Raw genomic sequence first — 19,934 nt, 5'->3', positions numbered from 1 at the left:
CTTTGTAATTCTTTTGAGGTTTCTTTGAATTTGATTAAAGCTTGCTTAGCATTGTTATAGTTTAATTAGAATTTAGTTAGTATTATATTAGAGTTAGGATTTTGTTATTACAATTTCCATTCTACCTTCCACCACCAGGTGTTCAAAGCATTCTCAAGCAAGACTTTATGTATTACGACAACATTATTTTTATTTTACATATATTTCTAGCTGATTGATAGGCTAAAAATTTAGTCAATAAGTTAGCTATGTCTTATATGTATTAATAGTTTATAGAATAAGCTAATTATGTGGCACATATATAGATAATTTTTCTTACAAGTTAAGACATGTATAATACAAAAGTCACCATGTCTTGGAGGTCCTATAGAATATTGCCACATAGCTTCTAATTAAAGAGTATATATAGAGACAAGAGTGAAGCCTTCTTCACTATTTCCAACACTTATATAGTCTTTAGTCTTATTTCAAGAATTTTTAGTTTTCTTATCTTTGATAATAGCTATTTTAATTTAATATTATATTATCTTTAAGTGATTATTTAGCCTTTTTGAGTGACAGAAGAATATTTTGAACTTTTAATTTTTTAAGATTCATATTATTGACATCCATGTAAGAGAGTGAATATTTTAAAGAGAAGAAAAATCCTTGTGTCTCCTATATAACTAGATAATAATCAAGAATTTGAGGTAGAAGAAGTCTCAGAGTCAAAATAATGCTTACTTAAGTTTAAATATTTTATTTATTGGTACAAATATGTTATTAATGAATGTACATGGGATCTACCAAAGATACTTACAAATGTAATAGAAAAGGTCAAAGATTTTTATCAACAACATTCTTCAAAATTAAGATGAAAAGTTAACTAATCTTTGCTATAAAAAAAATGATGATCAATGAAGATTGCATTCAATTTTTTAACTTTTATTGTGTTTTTTATATATTAGTGGTTCAATCAAGTTGAAAAATCAACAACTAGTACGTTCAACTTAAGAGCTATTATTTGTTGACTTATTAGACAAGACATTACAATTGTCACAACCTTTAAGTTGGCATATTATTAAAAAAAAAAAAAAAAAAAAAAAAAAAAAAAAATCTTTAAGAAGAATATATTTTTTCTATATACATGGCAAGATACAATGCATTTGATATCACAATCTAGAAAGAGACTTCCAATGTTTGATAATTATATTTGAAGTAGGACTAAATCTTAATATTGTTACAAATATTTTTTTTTAAAAAAATTACACAGGCTTTAACAAAGATTAAATATCATAGTGGTCTTTCTACTCAAAAGTAAGTTATTATTAATAGCTAAAAGACCTAACAACTACCTTCAAAGGAAATATAGATTAGAGTATGTGACAAATATAATTTATTATATTTTGGACTTTATCAATATGTAATGTCCATTTCTAATAAAACTCGTCTTTAGAAATGAAGAAAATATCACAATTATATATATATATATATATATATATATATATATTCTTATAATTATTTAAATAATATGAATAGCTAAAAATAAATAAAAATAGAATAATTTGATAATATCTTATAAAAAAGCTTCTTAAAAACTTCATAGATGGAGTTTCACCTTTATATGTATTTAAAGGTGATAGGTTGAATACTTAATCAATGAGCTAGCTATATATTATAAATGTTGATAGCTTATTGTACAAGCTAATCATATAGCCCATATACAAAAAACTTGTCTTATAAGTGAAGGAAGGTGTCTAAAAAATTAAACATGTATTGGAGGTCATATTGAATATTGACAAATATTTCTTAGTTAGATAGTATATATGGAGACAAAAGTAAAGCCTTTCTTATTCTTGTTAATTCTTTTCTTGCTTCTAGTCTAATTTCAAAGATCTCTAGTTTTCTTGTCTTTTGGTAATAGCCATTCTAGTTTCTTTTGAATATACATAGTTTCTTATTTTTATTTTGTCATATTTCTTTGAAAAAAGTCCCACATATTTTTTTGAAATTTAGCTAGCTTATTTTTTGTATTCTTTGAATTTTTTTTTGACAACTATTCTTATTGATAGATTGACATGGAGTTTAGAAAAAGATGATAGCTGACATCCAAATGGATTAGGAATTTTTTTATTTCAATCTATGTATTAAATTTTATAATAATTTTGTGTTCTTATTGATTATTAGAATATTAAAATGTTTGAAAATTTTAAAGCGATATCAGATATTTAATTAATAATTAATAAGGTTTAAAAAATACTATAAAATTTAATTAAGATTGATTAGGATTTGATCAAGATTTTATTAGAATTTATTAGGATTTATTAGGAATTTGGTAGGTTTTTTTAGAAGTGACTTAGGATGTTAAGTTTTTATATTATATATTCTCAATTTTTAAGTTAAGATGAACAATAAGAAAATAATAACTACTTAATTAATATTATTAGAATCTATAAAAATATGTTGTCATATGATGTGATTTGTAATCTGAGAATATACTAGATATTTGGCTATAAAGAGTTTATCTTTGGCTAATATATGATGCCTTATCTCCCAAAAACTCCTTTATTTTGCAAAAATGTTCAAATTATAATAAAACCATTCAAAATATTTTCTTCCCATAAAAGATATTTTTACCTTGAATTTTAGAAATTCATATCTCTTGATCCAACTATCCAATTTTTCTCAAATTCTTGTATAATATAGATTCTATCCTTGAACTTTACCATTAAAAAAATGAATTTTAAATCTATTATCAATCTTTTGGCATCTTAGAAATCCTAGTAAGTACTCTAAATCTTAATCTACAAGCACCAGAAAACTATTTTCCTCATATCTCAAAAATCTAAAATTCAAATGCCAAAAAATTTATGCATAAAGTTTATTAACATGATTACACATAATCTAGAAAATTTTGAGCTAAAATATTGTCAAATTGCTCAAGATTTAGCTCAAAATATAACCACTAGTAAATCAAATCACTTACTACCCTTAGATTTAAAGCATTGACTTCAACTTCCAATATCTCCTTCATTTCAACTTGGAATCCATCAAATAATATGCCAAAAGTATAGCCAAAAAAATTCTCTCTTCAACTGTAGTTGCCAATCTTTTATTGTTTTATGTACGCATGCGTTATATCTAAAAGAGTGACAGTAGGTACATAATCAACACCTTAACTTTAAGTGCTCATATCTCTTTCATATAAACTCCAAATCACACAAAATTTGCACCAAAATCAGAGCCAAAAACCTAAACTTATTTATCTACATCCTATATCTACAAAAATCTACTAACATGGCTCTCACTATGTTATTTAGTATATTGTATATTAAGTATATAAATACATTATTTTTATATGGTAGCCGAACAACAACACAATAACACAAAACTTAGTTATTAAAATATTCCACTTAATTATCAAAACTTTGCTAACTTAGTATGTAAAATGACGGATGCTTTACAAAATATGTTACATACTTATAATCTGCATGTGCAATTTTTGAGTGATGTTGATTAGAACTTAAATGGATCTACATAGAAGCTTAGTATTTGTCTCCTAATTCTTTGGCAAAATGACAATATTGTATTTGTACCTCAAAATGATAATAAATGCCATTCCACTTGGATTTCAATTATATTTAAGTTTACATTATAATAAAGCTCAAATTTTGATTATATACTTAATACAATTATATTTACAAATCTACAAATTATGTTTTATAGATTTATTATAAATTTTACAAAATTATCTAAGATATAATTTTTTTTGTATTTTTCAATAGTAAATTCATTCTTAAATAATCCTCACTTTGCAAAGTCTTTATGAATTCATTACAAACCTAAATTATCCAAAAATAATACTAAAAAAAATAATTTTATTCTACTCTCAATTTCTACTCTTTAATAAACAAAAAATCTTTACAATTGCCATAGGTGCGAGGTTTTGTACATTTGGATCTCATTTCAATCTATATTTATAATTAATTTTTTTAAGAAATAATATCTAATTTTTAAAGATAATTTATGCTAAAAGCTATTATTTAATTTTAGTTCAAGATGCCATAATATTGATTTTGCTAATCAATTTTACTTTTTCTTATTTATGGCACTACAAAGTAAGTAAAAGCATTTTTTTTCTTAAAAAGAAACATTATCACTTATTAATTTTACTACCTCCTTAATTATTATCTATATTTTTAAATTAATTTTTATTATAGTTTGAAATATAATCTTCTATAATATAATACTTTCATCTCTTTTATCCAATAGTTATATTAGAACATGACAATGCTTTGCTATATAATGTATCAATTATAAATAAAATTTATATAATTATAGTAGAAGATGGTAATTAAAAAAGTTGCAAAAAATTAGATATTATTATCAAAAGTATTGATGGAGATCTCTATAATATTTTTATGTTGCACCTACCTTATTTACTTCTTTATTATATGTTTTATTCTTTAAGACGCAAGGCAAATGAAATCTAGAAATACCTTCAAACGAATCTCAAATGAATTGAAGCATATTTATAGCTAAGAACTAAGATGATGTAGCAAGTGAAGGCACTTCTAAGCAATTAACTCAACTACAATTCTACAATTACATACTTTAGATTTATGCATATGAAACATTGGTTCTTTAAGTTGGCTACTTCTTCCAATAATTTATGGTGGATATATGAAGCGATCTTTATTACAAACTTCAAAATGCTTTAAATGTCTACAACTTTCATGTAATAGGATTGAGGAAGAAAATTTATTTTTCCATTTTTTTACGAGAAAGTTTTTAATAAAATATTAAATAATTTAGATCTATTTTTTTATTTATTTATTCATTTTTTTGTCTTTTTTAATATAAATTTATTCTTATATTCTTCTTGTGAAGTATTTGTTTAAATATATTTGAAAGAATTGCAACTATACTACTATTATTCTCAAGAATTTTGACAAAATTATAAAATATTTTGATATTTGATATGTCTTTGTATTTAAAGCAATATAACTTAAATGATATTAAAATGCATGAATTCAAAAATACACTTAATCCATTTGTATTGACTCAAAATATTCAATTAATTTGTATGGTGCTTATATGTTTCTATAAATTTCAAGAAGTTAAGAAAAAAACAATGAATGAGTACTTTGAGGGAAATAAAATAATTCAAGAAGCCCAAAAAGTACTCTATGGAGTTTTTTGATGCAGTTTATATAGGATTATTTGCACTAGGCGTAAAAGAATTTTCAATGTGTGCTATGTTTTGTTACTAATACTTTATCACTTTTTTAGTCGATAAATAATATTCTTCTAAATATTCTTTATAGTAGTCATGGGAGCCATATTATTTGAAGAACTTTAAATGTTTGATGGTCATGTCTATGAAACATTTAAGGTTGTATGTGTAGCTCTTAGCTTACATGACACAGATGATGAGTAGGACCAATGTTATACTAAAGTTGCAAAAATGTAAATAGCAACACAACTTTATTCTCCTTTATTTCAATTTTGATACATAAATTATAGATGGATTCTTGTAAACTTTATTGCCTTTATATAAGAAGCCTTTTAAATTATTGTGGACATATACTACATTAACATGGGATTGAAAATTCAATTGAAGAGTAAATTAAAGGTCTTTTATTGTTACTTTTGATCAAAGAATTAGAAAGATTTGACAAAATGTTGAAAAAATTTAACCTAATTTTGTTTCAATTTCTCTTGAATTATTGCAAATCAATAGGCTTATTCAAGAATAACTTAACAACAACATAGTTCAATTGCATAAAGACGTTAAAGAAGAGGTCTAATCTCTAAATAATAATGAGTATAATGCTTATCAAGTAATAATTGAAGCATGTACTATAAAAAAATTCAAGATTTTTTTTTTGTTATTGACCTTAAAGAAAGTAAAAGAACTTACTTTGAAGATATTTTATAAAAAATTGTCCATGCAAATAATGAAATTTTCCTAGTTCTTGCATCTCTAAGAATTGATGTTTTATTTTCGTAAAAAGATGTGATAACAAACACATTTGTTTGCAATATTTGGTGAGAGTCACATCGAATGGATCTTTTATGAAAAAGAAGATTGATTCTTTAAAATTAATTTCTAATTATGAACAAGATAGCATTTGAAGGAATAGACAAAGTTTTTGGAATATAATCAAAAAAGATGAGTCATTTAGAGGTTTAGTTTTTATAATATTGGATGGTTTCAAACAAATTGCCTCAATGATTCTAAGAGAAATTAGGCCAAAGATTACGTCATCTTTAATAAAAAGAATCATGGCTTTAAAAGTATATTTATATTCTTTATTTGTGAAAAAAATATGTTTGTAGCCAAAGCACATATTACTCACGCTAGACTAAGGACTATAATGCTTATTAATTGGTTTTTTATTCTTAGTAAAAAAAACAAAAAAAAACAAAAAATAAAAATAAATAAAAATAAATAAATAAATGTTGCTATTAAAGGGGACTATAATCATTGTCCACCCAGCATGTTCTTTTACCAATAAAATATCTTTAGTATATGGATTCACCTAGGAGATAAGGAATTATTAAGCAAATGTGATATTTTAGCCATTTACAACAATGAAGTTGTAATGATAAATAAAAGAATATTATAAGTAATACCATAAGAAAGTTAAGATGTTTTGGGCATAGACAAGATTAACAATCTTAATGGCATTGAGATGGTTCTAATAAATTATGTGAGCATGCTAGAGGTAAGTATATTGCTACTACATAAGTTCATGCTAAAGGTTTGCACACTTGTAATGATTATGTGTATTCTTGACTATGCCAGTGGTCTTTAAAACAAAATTCATCTAATTGTCAAATATTTCACTAATAAAATTATTGAAATAATAATAAGAGAAAAGTTCGGCCATGTTGCATTTATCCTTGGAATCACGTTAACTACTAAAAATTGGGTCTTTCTTATATTCTAAGTTAGAAAAAGTAAAAATATGTACATGTGTTTAAAAACTTTTTAATTTACAAATTGTTATTCTATTTGGATTAGAATAAACATAGAAATTAATTTATTTATACTATATTTATATAAAAATGTAATATATTATATTATATTATAAAATATGATTTATAATATTATATATGATATTATTAATTTATTTATTTTTCTATTTTTTTATTTTCTTCTAAGATTTGAATATATGGCTTTATATATTTTTGATATGTAACAATTTTAACTATGAATTTATGTATAATCTTTCCTCTATTTGATAAATTTGTTGCACTATTTAATATGTGTAAAAAAAATTTTTATAATAGATGGAAACAATAATATTTCATATATTGTTAATGATTCTATCTAAAATCGAATTAAAGTTTTGTATTAAGAGTGTACATCTACTCTTAAGTACTTATACAAGTTTATCTATAATATTCTTTTTCTTTCTTACAAAAACATCTATATAAAATTCTTTTGTTAATTTTTTATTATTTATGTCTATTATATTTTTATTTATTATTTATCTAATTTTTTCTTGTTTACCTTGTGTATTACTTTTATCTATAATATTCTTATCATTGAAAATTTTAAAGTTGTTTGAGTATGAGTACATTACAATAATAATAAATTTAATTAATTAAAAATACATTTAATAATATAGTATATCCAACAATATTTTACTTTATTATTTAGAAGATAATCAATAAAAAAAAAAATTTAAAACTGCAATTTGGTACTTGCATAAATTGATTCATCTGAAATGTTTAGGATATCAAATTGCATAACATACAAAAAGATTAGAAATTACTTGTTGTGATTTAAGTTTTTCAAAAAAATTAAAACGCATTTCATAATTTTTTTGTAAATAACTTGGTTTTACACTCATTTTATTTATAAATACAACAAATCTTTCTCTTAACCACTTCTTTGATTTGTCATTGTAAAACTCAAGACTATTGTTGGTGTCAAAATTTGGATAACGTGGGTATTGCTAATCTACCAACCAAAAACTTAATGAGATCATTTTTCTTGTAAGTGACTAAAGAATTCATAAGAAAATCCAAAATTCTGAAGAAAACTCTAAAACATTAAATGAATGCAACAAGTGTATCCTATTCTTATCCAATAAAACAAGAAACAAAGCAAAGAAAACATGCATTCAAATCCATAAACAATCATCCACCACTCAAGAACAACATACTTCTAAACCAAAACCTAAAAACTCGAAACCCTAAAGCCCTAACCCCTCATCGTGGACATGGTGAAGCTTGTCGTCTCCAACTCGCAGAAGACTTGAGCTTCACATCCTCACAGCGGAGGGAGTCATGGCCACGATGAGCGACGCACGTTGTGCGGCTGGGCAATGGACACGCAATCCCTGCTGCTGTCTCAGCTTCGAAAGCATCCCTGCAAGCTTCGATTCACGTCTATATCTGGCGTCGAAATCTAGTTCCGTGCTCCGGAACGACAATGCATTTATGGCGGAGCAGCAAATATGCGTCGCAGCTCTTTGCGAGGAGCTCGTCTCCACGTCTTGATGTGCCCTCAACGAAAAAAGCCCCTGTCATTGGATTAACAGCGTTGGAGCCCTTTACATGGCAACTCCCCTGTAGTGGTTGCCATCATCCTGCCTCTCACGATCGTGAGAGGAAATGATCGTCAGTAGAGCACCTGTTTTGAGCTCCTTTAAAATGTTGATAGGTTTCGTATTTCGATGCCTTGGAAATGCGTGTCCACTTGCTGTCTCATGTCAAGCTGGTGCAGCACTAGTGATTTCAGAGTGTGTGGAGGCAGAATTGGCTGATTGATAAGAGTATTCACCTTCATCTCTCTGTTGCGAAGGCAATTGAAGAGCAAGCGGCAGCTGAGGCTTCCAACCAGGCCGAGAGAATGCATCCACTTACAGCCGAATTCGAATCCTCCAGACCCAACAAATTCCAAAGTTCTCACAGACGTACGGGTGTGCACATGCTATTACGATCGGGGTCGCGGCAAAGCATGGCGAGCAATTTGCGAAGTGCCTAGACCCGATCGGCTTCGACACCGACATCTTCAGCGGCCCATCATCAATTCAGGTGTCGGCCTCAATTTTGCCTCTTCAAATGAACGCGCCGCATGTTCTCCACGGAAGTTTTGTCAGCAACGGGCACCGCAGGGACGGAGAATGCGCGCAAGAGGGCAGGTCACTGTGATCATAATGGAGCTTTTTCGATGTAAGGTTATAGGTTGCAACAGAATTTGGAGCTTCTGCAGCAGGATCTGGGAAGAGATTTGGTAAAGACTGTTTGTGACACCTCATAATTCGTCCAATCAACCGGCAGCGGAACGCTCCATCTCGATGTTTGCGCTTGGATTTAAATCAAAATAGATCGTGACTGGAATCGACCCCAATCAATGTTTTAGGGTTTCGAAGTCGAAGAGGTAATTTCTGCCTGCCCACGAAATAGATCCTCCTCAATCGAATATTCGTAGACACGATTTTGCTTATCTAGTAACCCAATAGATAGGAAGAAACCATTCCAAACTAGGAATCAAGGAGGATGAACATTTGCAATGAGGCGTTCATTCACACTTTTAATTTGGGCACATTTGAATTTTTGTTTTTAATGTGTTTGCTTATTTTGGTAAATTAAAGGTGATAAAGGTATCCTAAGAATGACGATGAGTCAAGTGGAGATGTGTTTATTTTCAAAACAAACAATGAAGCACATGTGTGATAAAAGTGTTTAGGGATGAATATGATCCTCTTATCCACATAAAGTTTCAAACTAGAGACTTGGTTGTGTTGAAAATCCTTTATTTACCACTTATTCTAAAGATCTTAGCTAGTGCGAGTTTTTGGTTGAAATATTACACTTATAAATCTGTTCAAAGTCTAATCATACTGAACTGTTTTCTTCACCAATGACAAACAATATTAAAATACGACTATTATTATTATAAGTCCATAAATAACAATTGTCTATTTCTGAAAGCAAAATAACTTCTGTACAATTGTAAGTATTCATAGCCTCCTCTCATTGATCAATAATTTTATATACAATATGTCTTCAAAATAAACATATTTGATTAATTAAGTTTATTCTTATTTTTGTGTGCATACATGGACATAGATTTAAGTTTGCAGGCAGTTTTGTATTAAATCCAGGTTCTCCTAAATTTTATTAATTCTAAAGGTAGTGTCTTTATATACATGTGAATATATATATATATATATATATATGAAAGAGCTATTTTTTGAAAAACGACACTAAGATTAAATTATTCATAATATTTTATAAAACTTTTACCTGGTATTTTGTTCTGAAATTGATCTATGTTATGAAAACTTACTGTACCTATTTTTGTTTCTTCCTTAACAAGTACATGAGAAAAAAAGATGTTATATAATATTGTGTGTTCAGGTTGAAAAATCGATCTTATTGAGTTTGTACCAGTATAAAAATTTACATGCTGCATCTTCTTGTTGTTAGGAATATTCAATTCTATCTTATAAAAATCAATTTAGTGTACTTTTTTCCATATATGAAAAATCAATTAATAGGTTCAAATTAAAGTCACATGTCACAAAAAAATGAATGCTTGAAAAAGTAACTAAATATTTTTATTTAAGAATAAAATCAGAAAAGAATATTTACTGTAATAAAATCATAAATAATATATTCATATGCATTAAACACGCACATACAAGAATAATAATATGTTCAAAGTAATCCCACATGTGCCAAAATCATCCAAACCTAAACCCTATCTTCATCCATTTCAACTTTAATTTAATACTCACTGAAAGATCGTACTTTTTTATATTAATTAATAACTGTTTTGAGTTAAATAGAGAGTGTAATCGCGTGTTCAAAATATATATTTTGAACATAGGATTTATTTTTAAAATATCAATATCATAGAATTTATTCATAATGACAACATATTCATTTTTTATGCAATTGATTTATTAATACAGTTACACTCAACATTGTAACTACTTTGCCATGCATCATATATACTGACCCCCAGAATTGTTTACCATAAATTTTATGCTCTGTATGATAGTGCAGAAGTAAATTCAAAATATCTCACTTGTGGTACTAGCCATTGCTAATCAAGCCATGAATCACACAACTAGCTTATAATTATACAAAAAATATCTGTATTGAAATTGAAATATATTTGACATTTAACCTTATAACTATCTTTTCACAGAATTTTTGGAGCAAAAAAAGTAACAATTCTCCCTTTATCACATTTTCCTAAAATCTATAACATGCACAATCAATTAAAAATGGTTGTTAAGTTGTAAGGCACAGTTCTTTTTTAAAAGACCATACAATGCTGTTTCCAATACCTTTTACATTTTTAGGATAATTGTTTCTCCATTCAGATGAAGTTTAAGTAGATCACAAGTTTACTAACATTGAATATAGTCTTATTAGGGGGAATTTAGTTTTATTTACTAAGTAAATTAAGTATTCATTAGAAATTTTATTGTCATAAATAATTTGATATAAATGCAATTTGTTTTTTGATAATTTATTTAGATATGATACATACATCTAAATAGATGACAACTGAACTCAGATAGCGTGTCAATTTCCAATTCGTGTTATTTAAAGTATTTTTAACAAGTAACACATATTATGTAGAATGTAATTTATAATTTTTTATTTCATGGAGTAAAACAAAGTTTGCAACTCTAATTTCTACATATTGAATGGAACAATTGCAGTTTGGTATGCAACTCTTGGTATCTAAGACATATTGTGGTAACTATCACTTGAAATGCTTTTTATTTGTAAATGAATCAATAAAGAGGAAATAAATATCTTTGATTTCACATGCTTTAATTTTTTTTCCTTATGTGTTTAAGAATTCAATCGTCAAAGAAATGATCACACAGCATAATCATGAATTTAAACAGACACAACATCATTTATAAACACAAAATTTAGTACATTGACATAAAACCTGAAAAAGTTAAATTTTTAAAAAATGTTCTAAGAATACAAGACAACAGAACTTGAAGGGTTAACACACAAAAAAAAAAAAAAAAAAAAAAAAAAAGAGGAGAGAAAGAACACCAACACAAATAAGAAAATCACACATGTAAAATCATACATAAACCAACAAAAAAAAACCCACAATAAAACATTAAAAAATGAAACAGAATATCAATATATTTTCCTCCTCCTCCAGATAAATCTATATGTCACTATTCAACAAAACACCATCTCAATATGGGGACCATCTGATAAGCTTGCCCACATTACTTATATTGTGGTAATGTTGCAGCTCATGACAGTAAAGCATTACACACACATACACACACACACACACACACACACATATATATATATATATATATATATACTGCAGGCACTATGAGAAGGAGGCAGTGTGGAGGTTTCCACTCCTCCCCTTTGCTCTCACTTATTTTTATTATTGGTATTATGGGTTTCATGGGGCGCAATCCATGCTGAAGTAGCAAGTGCCAATTTGCCAATGGTGTGAGCATACAGAATAGTGAGTGAGTGAGTGTGAACAATGCTATTTCTACAAAAGTTTAGGAGTTAAGGCATTGGAAACTTGCCCACCGCCAATCCTGTACAAGGAATGAGTTGTAAGCAACCCAAATGGTACTACACCACATGAGACTTTTTTTTGCAAGTGTCTGAATTGTGTTGTGTTGAGTTTTTTTAAATATACATATATATATATATATATATATATTGACACAATAAATAGAATAACAACTTTGAGTGCAGTGGGAGGAAGAATTGAGGTAGGAAAGAAAAACCACCCATGCTACAAGTGATCTGATTGAGTATTGAATAATATCAAGTCTACCATACACAAGAAAAAGAAAAGAAAAAAGATTTAAGTAAGTGTGTTGTAAAAGCTGTTGGGATGATCTGATCAAAACTCCACCAAGTCAAGGCACGTAATTTGGTCATTAGTTTTTGCTAAAAAAATGTATTAGCAAACAGCCATGACATGTTTATTATTATTATTATTCTTAAATATTGGTTCTGTATTGTTTTCATGATCAAAAAGAATATGGCCGTAGTCTAAAAATAGAAGGTAGTATACAAGTCTCTACCAATTTATAGAGAGAGTAATAATGTAGCAAAATAATTATCTAAATAATTGCAATAAGTATGTTATCTTGGGTTGACATTCTACACTCTAGTTGGGTGGTTGGATTGGAAGAGATACCTATAAAGTTGGTCTTTTATTCATTCTTCAAAAATATTGCTTTAATGTTGTGTATTTAAAATAAAATAAAATAAAAACACACACACACACTTTTTGGTTTATTTTTAAACTTTTATTTTATCTTTATCTTTATATATATATATATATATATATATATATATATTTTTGTGTGTGTGTGTTTCATGAATTGTAGCTATAATTAATAATCTAGAAGTAGGTTTTGTGAAATAATTAATTAGAAAACTTGAGTTATTTCTCAAAAAACTTGTCATTCTATTAGGTCCCAATATTATATAAAATTGCTTTACAAAATATTAGCCACAATGTACTAACATAAATAAACTTATTAAACACATAACGATATAAGGTTGAAATTATTTTGGCCAACATCAAAACAAGAAAAAGCGATAGATGAGTTTATGTCCATGGTCTTAATAATCTATTTTGTAAGAGAGTTAGTACAATATTTTTTAATTCACAAAGTTGATGTCTCTTTCTTTTACTATATATATATATATATATATATGTATGTATGTATATGTGTGTGTATAAAGCCACCAGATTCTTTTTTTTTCTATACAACTTTTTTTTTTTTCTTATCCAACAAAGGAAGAAATAGATCATAGTTTAAAATAGAACACTATTGGCTACTACCTCTTTCTTAATAGCATTGATCTTTGTGTTGTAACATTAAGTTAATTTCTTCTTCACCTTGTCAACTAATAACTTATTCATGTCATTAGTTGAAAAATAAGAAGTTGAAAGTTATTCCTATTTTTTTGCTAAATTCAATGTTTTGGTTCAATTCAGTTAATTTTTTTTGTTTAGAAGTATACAATTTTTTTGTGTCTATTTTAAATCAATGTTTCATATTGGCTAATTAATAGATATATAAAAATTCAAGAATAAGTATTCTTTATTGTTTAAAATATTTTATTATTGATTTTTTTAACAGTGTATTCTTTATAAAGTTAAAATTCAAGAAAAAAACAAAAAGCAAGTTATTTCTATCATTTGGTTTACATGAGTGTTTCTTGAATCAATAGTTGATGGTCAAATATAAAATACTAGGGGCAGAATGTGGATTGATTCAAATGTATTGTCTCTGTTATAATTATTTTAAATAACATTCTTCAGTTTTTGATAAGATTCTATATCCATTGCAAACAAAGACTTTTTCTAGTTGGTAAAAACATGTTGTGGTTGACTCTTGTCTGTACCAAGGCTATTTGTGTCATGCTTATCTTCCTTTAGAAACTTTTGTATGATGATAGTTTTTAAAACAATATTGTAAAATTCAGGCTCAAAAAAAATTCAAACATTATTTTAAAAAAATTCCATTGCATTATTATTATTATTATTTCATTTGATGAAAATTTAGTTTTTTTTCTTTCATACCTCCAGTAATATCATTTTTTGTAGTTTTCTATTGTAAGACAATTTGAGACAAAATTTAGTGTTTATTTGCTTGTTATTTTAGTTGTAAATGAGATAATTTTGATTATCTAGGTTTCTTAGTAATAAAACTTATAGAAAAAAACTAAGAATAGATTGATTAAAGTAATATTATATGACTTTTTTTGGCTTTTCGTTGATGGAAAGAAATCAAAGGCTTACTAAAGCATGGTGAAATTCCAATGACTATTAGTCCAACAATATTACTGGATGTGATCACTGCAAAGATGGGCGAAGAACACAAGTGGAGAATCTTAGCGAAGTAGGTGAGTGTTGTAATGTAAGAACAGACAGTAAAGAAAAGCGAGAGCGAGAGAGAGAGAGGAATGGTAGCGTTGTGGGAGCACTTACATTAGATGCAATCAATCTAACTAATGGGGGACATGACCCTGTGACAGACAGGCACTCACTCCATCACACACAGGGGAGTGAGTGAGTGCAGAAGAGTCAGTCAGTGGAGTGAGTCAGTGAGAGTCCCAGTCCGGCTATGGCTATGGTGATGACGGTGGTGGTGAAGGTATTGGGGCAATACCAACAAACAAACAGGAAAGGGGGGCCGGGATGGCAACAAAGAGGAGAGGGGCATTCAGCGCAGTGTCACAGAAAGCACCCATCCAAAAGGGCACCCTCTGTCGGTCTGTCTATCTGTCTCTGAGAGAGAGAGAGGGAGATGGGTGGAAAAGGCGGAATTAGGGAGAATACGGGGAGTGGCCGAGAATTCAGGACAATCAATCTAAGTGACTGAGTGTCCATTATCCCCTGCCTGCCAGTAGAACATCCCGATGATTTCGCATCCATTACGGCGATTCCAGCACCCCACCCCCACTGCCACCCCCCTCCCTGCAGCAGCAGCAGCAGCATCCATTAATGGTGGATGCAGCCATGCCCGCGCAACGTGCGCCATAGCGGGGGGGAGGAGGGACGAGGAATTCGAACGAAGGCGGGGACAGAGGGAGGGGGTAGTAAATGCCGAGCAAGTGAGAGGCGAATCAGGGCAGACGTCATAAAGAGCAAGCAAGCGAGGGAGGGAGCGAGGGAGGGGAGTGTCGGAAAGCGTGTGGGTGGGGGTGGGGTTGGGGTTGGGGTTGCTGAGCAGGGGGAGGGTGCATTTGTGCCCGCTTGTCTTGTCCTTTGGCAACGTGGTGGTGATCTGCTTCTGCTTCTGCTGTTACTGCTCCTCTTCCTCCTCATCAGCAGGCAGGCAGACAGGTAGGTAGGTAGGTAGGACAACGGTGGGTTGCGTTGGGAACGGTGCCATCCCTTGGTGGGTTCCACCCTTCCTTCCTTCCTTCCTTCCCTCCATCCAGCCATCCATTCATTCATTCATCCCCACTCAGCTCGCCGATTTCCCGTTTCCTGCGATTGATCCTTGTGGGGTGGGATTTAGCCTGGCTGTGTCGGGATTTTGCGTAGCTTCCGGGTGGTGACGCGTGCAAGCCTCCCAGCCCAAAGCTTGTGCTGCGTCCGCCCCTCGTGTCATTTGATGGGAAAGTGAGTGTGTGTGTGTGTGGGTGAACGTATGTGTGTGTGTGTGGGTGAACGTATGTGTGTGTGTCGATGCTCTACTGGGCTGTGTGAAACTGGATGCGAGAGAGAGAAAGAGAGAGACTAGGTGAAGGTGAGGGCGAGGTATCTTTTTTGAGTTCGTGGGTAGATTGCCAGATTGGCGGATTGTGGGTGTACTGCGTCTTGCTAACGGTGGATGTTCTAGCCTCTACGACGTAACTTGAGCGCTAGTTGTTCGTTTGCTTTTGTTTTGTTCGTTTGTCTTGTTATGAAACTCTGCTCCTCCTTCATTCTCGAACAGAGTGCCGTTGCTAGGTTTTGAGGGGTTTCTTACATGTTTGGTGCGGGCATCACAGGCTTTTTGGAGTTTTAGCTTGCAGAGTATATCTGCTGTTTAGTTCTTGTGTGGAGTAGAGTCGTTTGTTTGTGTTACTTTCATCTTTGGGGCTTCTCTAGGCCCCGAAAGAGGATTGATTTTGAGAAGTATAGATGGTTATGAGAGACGTTGTTTGGCAGTGTTGGGTTTGAATCTTCTTTAATCCGTTTGCGATTCTCGCTTCGGATTGTCTGTGCGCAACGTTGAGCCCTTTGCGGGATGCACATTTTGGCGAGTGTGTCTAAAATGGCTTCAATGGGATCGAGATAGGCGAGCAGGTGATCCGCCTTGAAGTCTGCGTTTCTCTTTTCTTGGACGGCAACCGTTCATGAATCTATCGGAATTCTTTTTGCCGTCTTCCCTGGAGTCACGGCTGGTCCGGGACGAGCAGCAGCCGCAGAAGCAGTTTCCGCCTCTTGTGAGAATGCCACCTCGCTCTGCCGCTAAGGATGTAATATCTACCCCCGACGAAGCTGCGGATGTTATGGCGCCTACAATGATGGATCACTTGCATCTTACTCGCTCTCACCACGTCCAGACCAGCGTCCAGCTAGACAGAATCCATTCCCGTGACAAGGATCGGCGAGAGGTCTTGCCTCGGCCGTCCGACTTAACTTTTTATGTGGGGCGCAACCGGGTGCCATTCACGGTCTCTGCTGACACTTTGAAGCATTCTACCTACTTCGCGTCTCTACTCGAGAAGCAACGCGTTCCGGACCCCATCGTCCTTGACTGTGACGAGGGCACATTCCAGAACATGATCCTTATTCTGAGGTATGGCAGTTTCGAAGCCCTACCAAAAATGTCTGAAAGTGAGCTTTTTAGGCTCAAGAGGGAACTGGAGTGCTACGGCATCGACGTTCCCGAGTCTCGGAAGCCTAATTCTCCGACTTCAACCTCGTCCTCTCCACACAGGCATTCTGCGCTTATGTCTCAATCCTCACTGGGAGCTCGACAGTATTCACAACCGGGGACGCCCAAGCATGCTCAGCATCGTGGCGCAATCCACCACTCACCTTCATCAAGTGGAGATTTTCCCGATCTTCCTGAAGAACTTAAGAACCCCTCCAAATTATTTTTGGTCGCGCGGATGGACGATATCGAGAAGGGAATCAGGTGTGAGTGCACGGGAAAGGATTTGCACACTTACTGGGCCCTGAGTTTTCACCACAGGCACACGTTCTGTACGGGATGTGGCAGGTGTCCCGTTTCTTTCTCCCCTCGTCATTTGGCCGAGATGTACATGGCAGCCGCTATGTACTACTCAAATGAAAATTTCTCTAATAAGCAGAGATGGTCCGTGGGTTGTGACTCTACATGCTCCTTGAAGCTTTTGAATGCGAAGCTTCATTGTGTATGCCCATGTGCTAGAACGGACAATTGTCTTGACAACGAGAACTCCAACATCTCCTTGTCGAAGTTGCCTGCTTGGGCAGTAAGCACTTACTACTCTCATGCGTTCTGCACACGGTGTGGCCAAGCGGCCGATGAGCGGACCTTGATTTATATTCTTTTAACACACCGCTATGGTGGGGTATCGAAGCATTCGAAACTCAGGCGCGAACACACAGCTGCAGCCTCTGAAGGAGCTGTTGGTCAGGATTTGCGGGTGCACGCGAGTAGTCCGGGGTCGGAAATTTTACGACATTCAAGAGGAAACCGGTCTATGTGAATTTTCTGCTTCCCCAATTTTGGTTTCCAATCTTGCATCTTTACCACCTCCGGCAAGTCAGCAGTGAACTACATCAGAGGCACCACTCATATTAAAGGGGTTCGTATGGGATCCATCTTTCACTCTTCGCATCTCGAAGTCAACGATCTACCTTTTCAGTTCTGCTTGTTATGTTTGTCTTGTACAGTAGTATCTTTGTCATGTTTTTGACATAGATTGGATAACAGTTCAGATGCAGAGAATAGCTAGATCAGCTATGGACTGGTGCCTTGATAGTGTTCACATTTTTCTTTTTACTCTTAAACCACCACGCTGAGCAAATGCCTCAAGTGTGTGGCTGTACCATAAATTAGTGTCAAGTAGTGTCTTACAACTAAGGCTGTTCATCTTGGCAATTTTCCTTGATAAAAATTCAAAAAGTGCTTTCGAAGTGTTTTGCCCTCTTTGCGAAGCTCCTTATCTTGATTTAGTAAAAAAGAACTCTTTTTTTGAATTAGCGTTACGGTTCATGATCAGCTTATGAAGATATTCTTACAGAATATGGAAGCTTTTGACAGTACGCATATTTAAGATCAACTTCCTCCTCTCAAATATGCAGTGCAACATGTCAAATTCTAGGTATTTGGTACATAAATACAGTCTGGGGTCAGTTTCTCCATCGCCCTCTCCTCCATGTTTCCTAAGATGACGGCACTCGTGCCCACGAACACACTTCAATCTGCCTTTATCAACGTGCAAGAAGCCTTGTGATCCATGAGCTGATATCAGTTCCGACGTGGCATGTTTGTTGGCACACCTCATCTATGAAACTCAAATTTCCAAATCAGATGGCCATTCAGATCCGCTTGACCGGGCAGTTTAGAGTTTGTGTTCACAGCTGCAAAAGTTAAGCGTTTCAGAAGCAGCTGCGTCAGCTGTTGGATCGTGCAAATGAGCCTCGGAACGAGTTATGTTTTTGTATTTGTTTAGTGATCAATATGTCTGCCTCAATGCGACAACAGTGCGGTCACCTTCCATTCTCGATTTGTTGAGAATCGTCCGGGTTTCGTGAAACGATATGCACACAAGGAAACATTCCCTGTCGACATACTCGTTGTGAATGCTTTAGCACCAGATTCCACCTTCTGATGTCACGCACGCGATCATTTCATGCGAGCTACTGACGGAACGAGAAAACTTATCAATTGGGCTCCATCGGGTCTTGTTATGGTCCCGGGCGAGGCAATTATTGAAACTTCCATGGAGCGGAAGAGCCACTCACGAAGAGCTTCTCACCGCTGTGTGGAGTCTGCAGGTGACTTTCTCAAAGGTGTATGCCAAGCTCGTAAAGCACAACAGATGTAGAGGTAGCAGGGAACTCGGGGAGGGGGCAGCGGGCGGGCAGCTACACACATTAGGACACTTTGAATCTATCGTACACTCTCAACATCTAAACAAAAATTTACGTTTGCAATTTCAGCAGCAGAACTAAAAATGTTCAAAGAATCTCTTAATCGTACGCATTGAGTCGAGTCGAAAACTGACTGAGGTTTTACCAATAGAGTTTGTTGGTTTCAACAACATTAACTTGTCCTATCAAGTCCTCGAAACTAGGATTTTTTCCATTAGGAACAGAGGCTTTCTCAGTTGGGTGGTGACAACCTCGTCAAGAACACTGAGCCATCTCTGTTAACATGATGAACGAGTGTTACACATCATGGCACCAGTTCTTCAAGGACCCAATTGAGGTCATCCATCGGAAACTGAGGAGGAACATC

The sequence above is a fragment of the Physcomitrium patens genome, chromosome 9 (assembly GCF_059467195.1).
Source record: "Physcomitrium patens ecotype Gransden chromosome 9, ASM5946719v1, whole genome shotgun sequence".
In the NCBI taxonomy this organism is placed as follows: domain Eukaryota; kingdom Viridiplantae; phylum Streptophyta; class Bryopsida; order Funariales; family Funariaceae; genus Physcomitrium; species Physcomitrium patens.
This window is presented reverse-complemented; position numbering follows the sequence as displayed.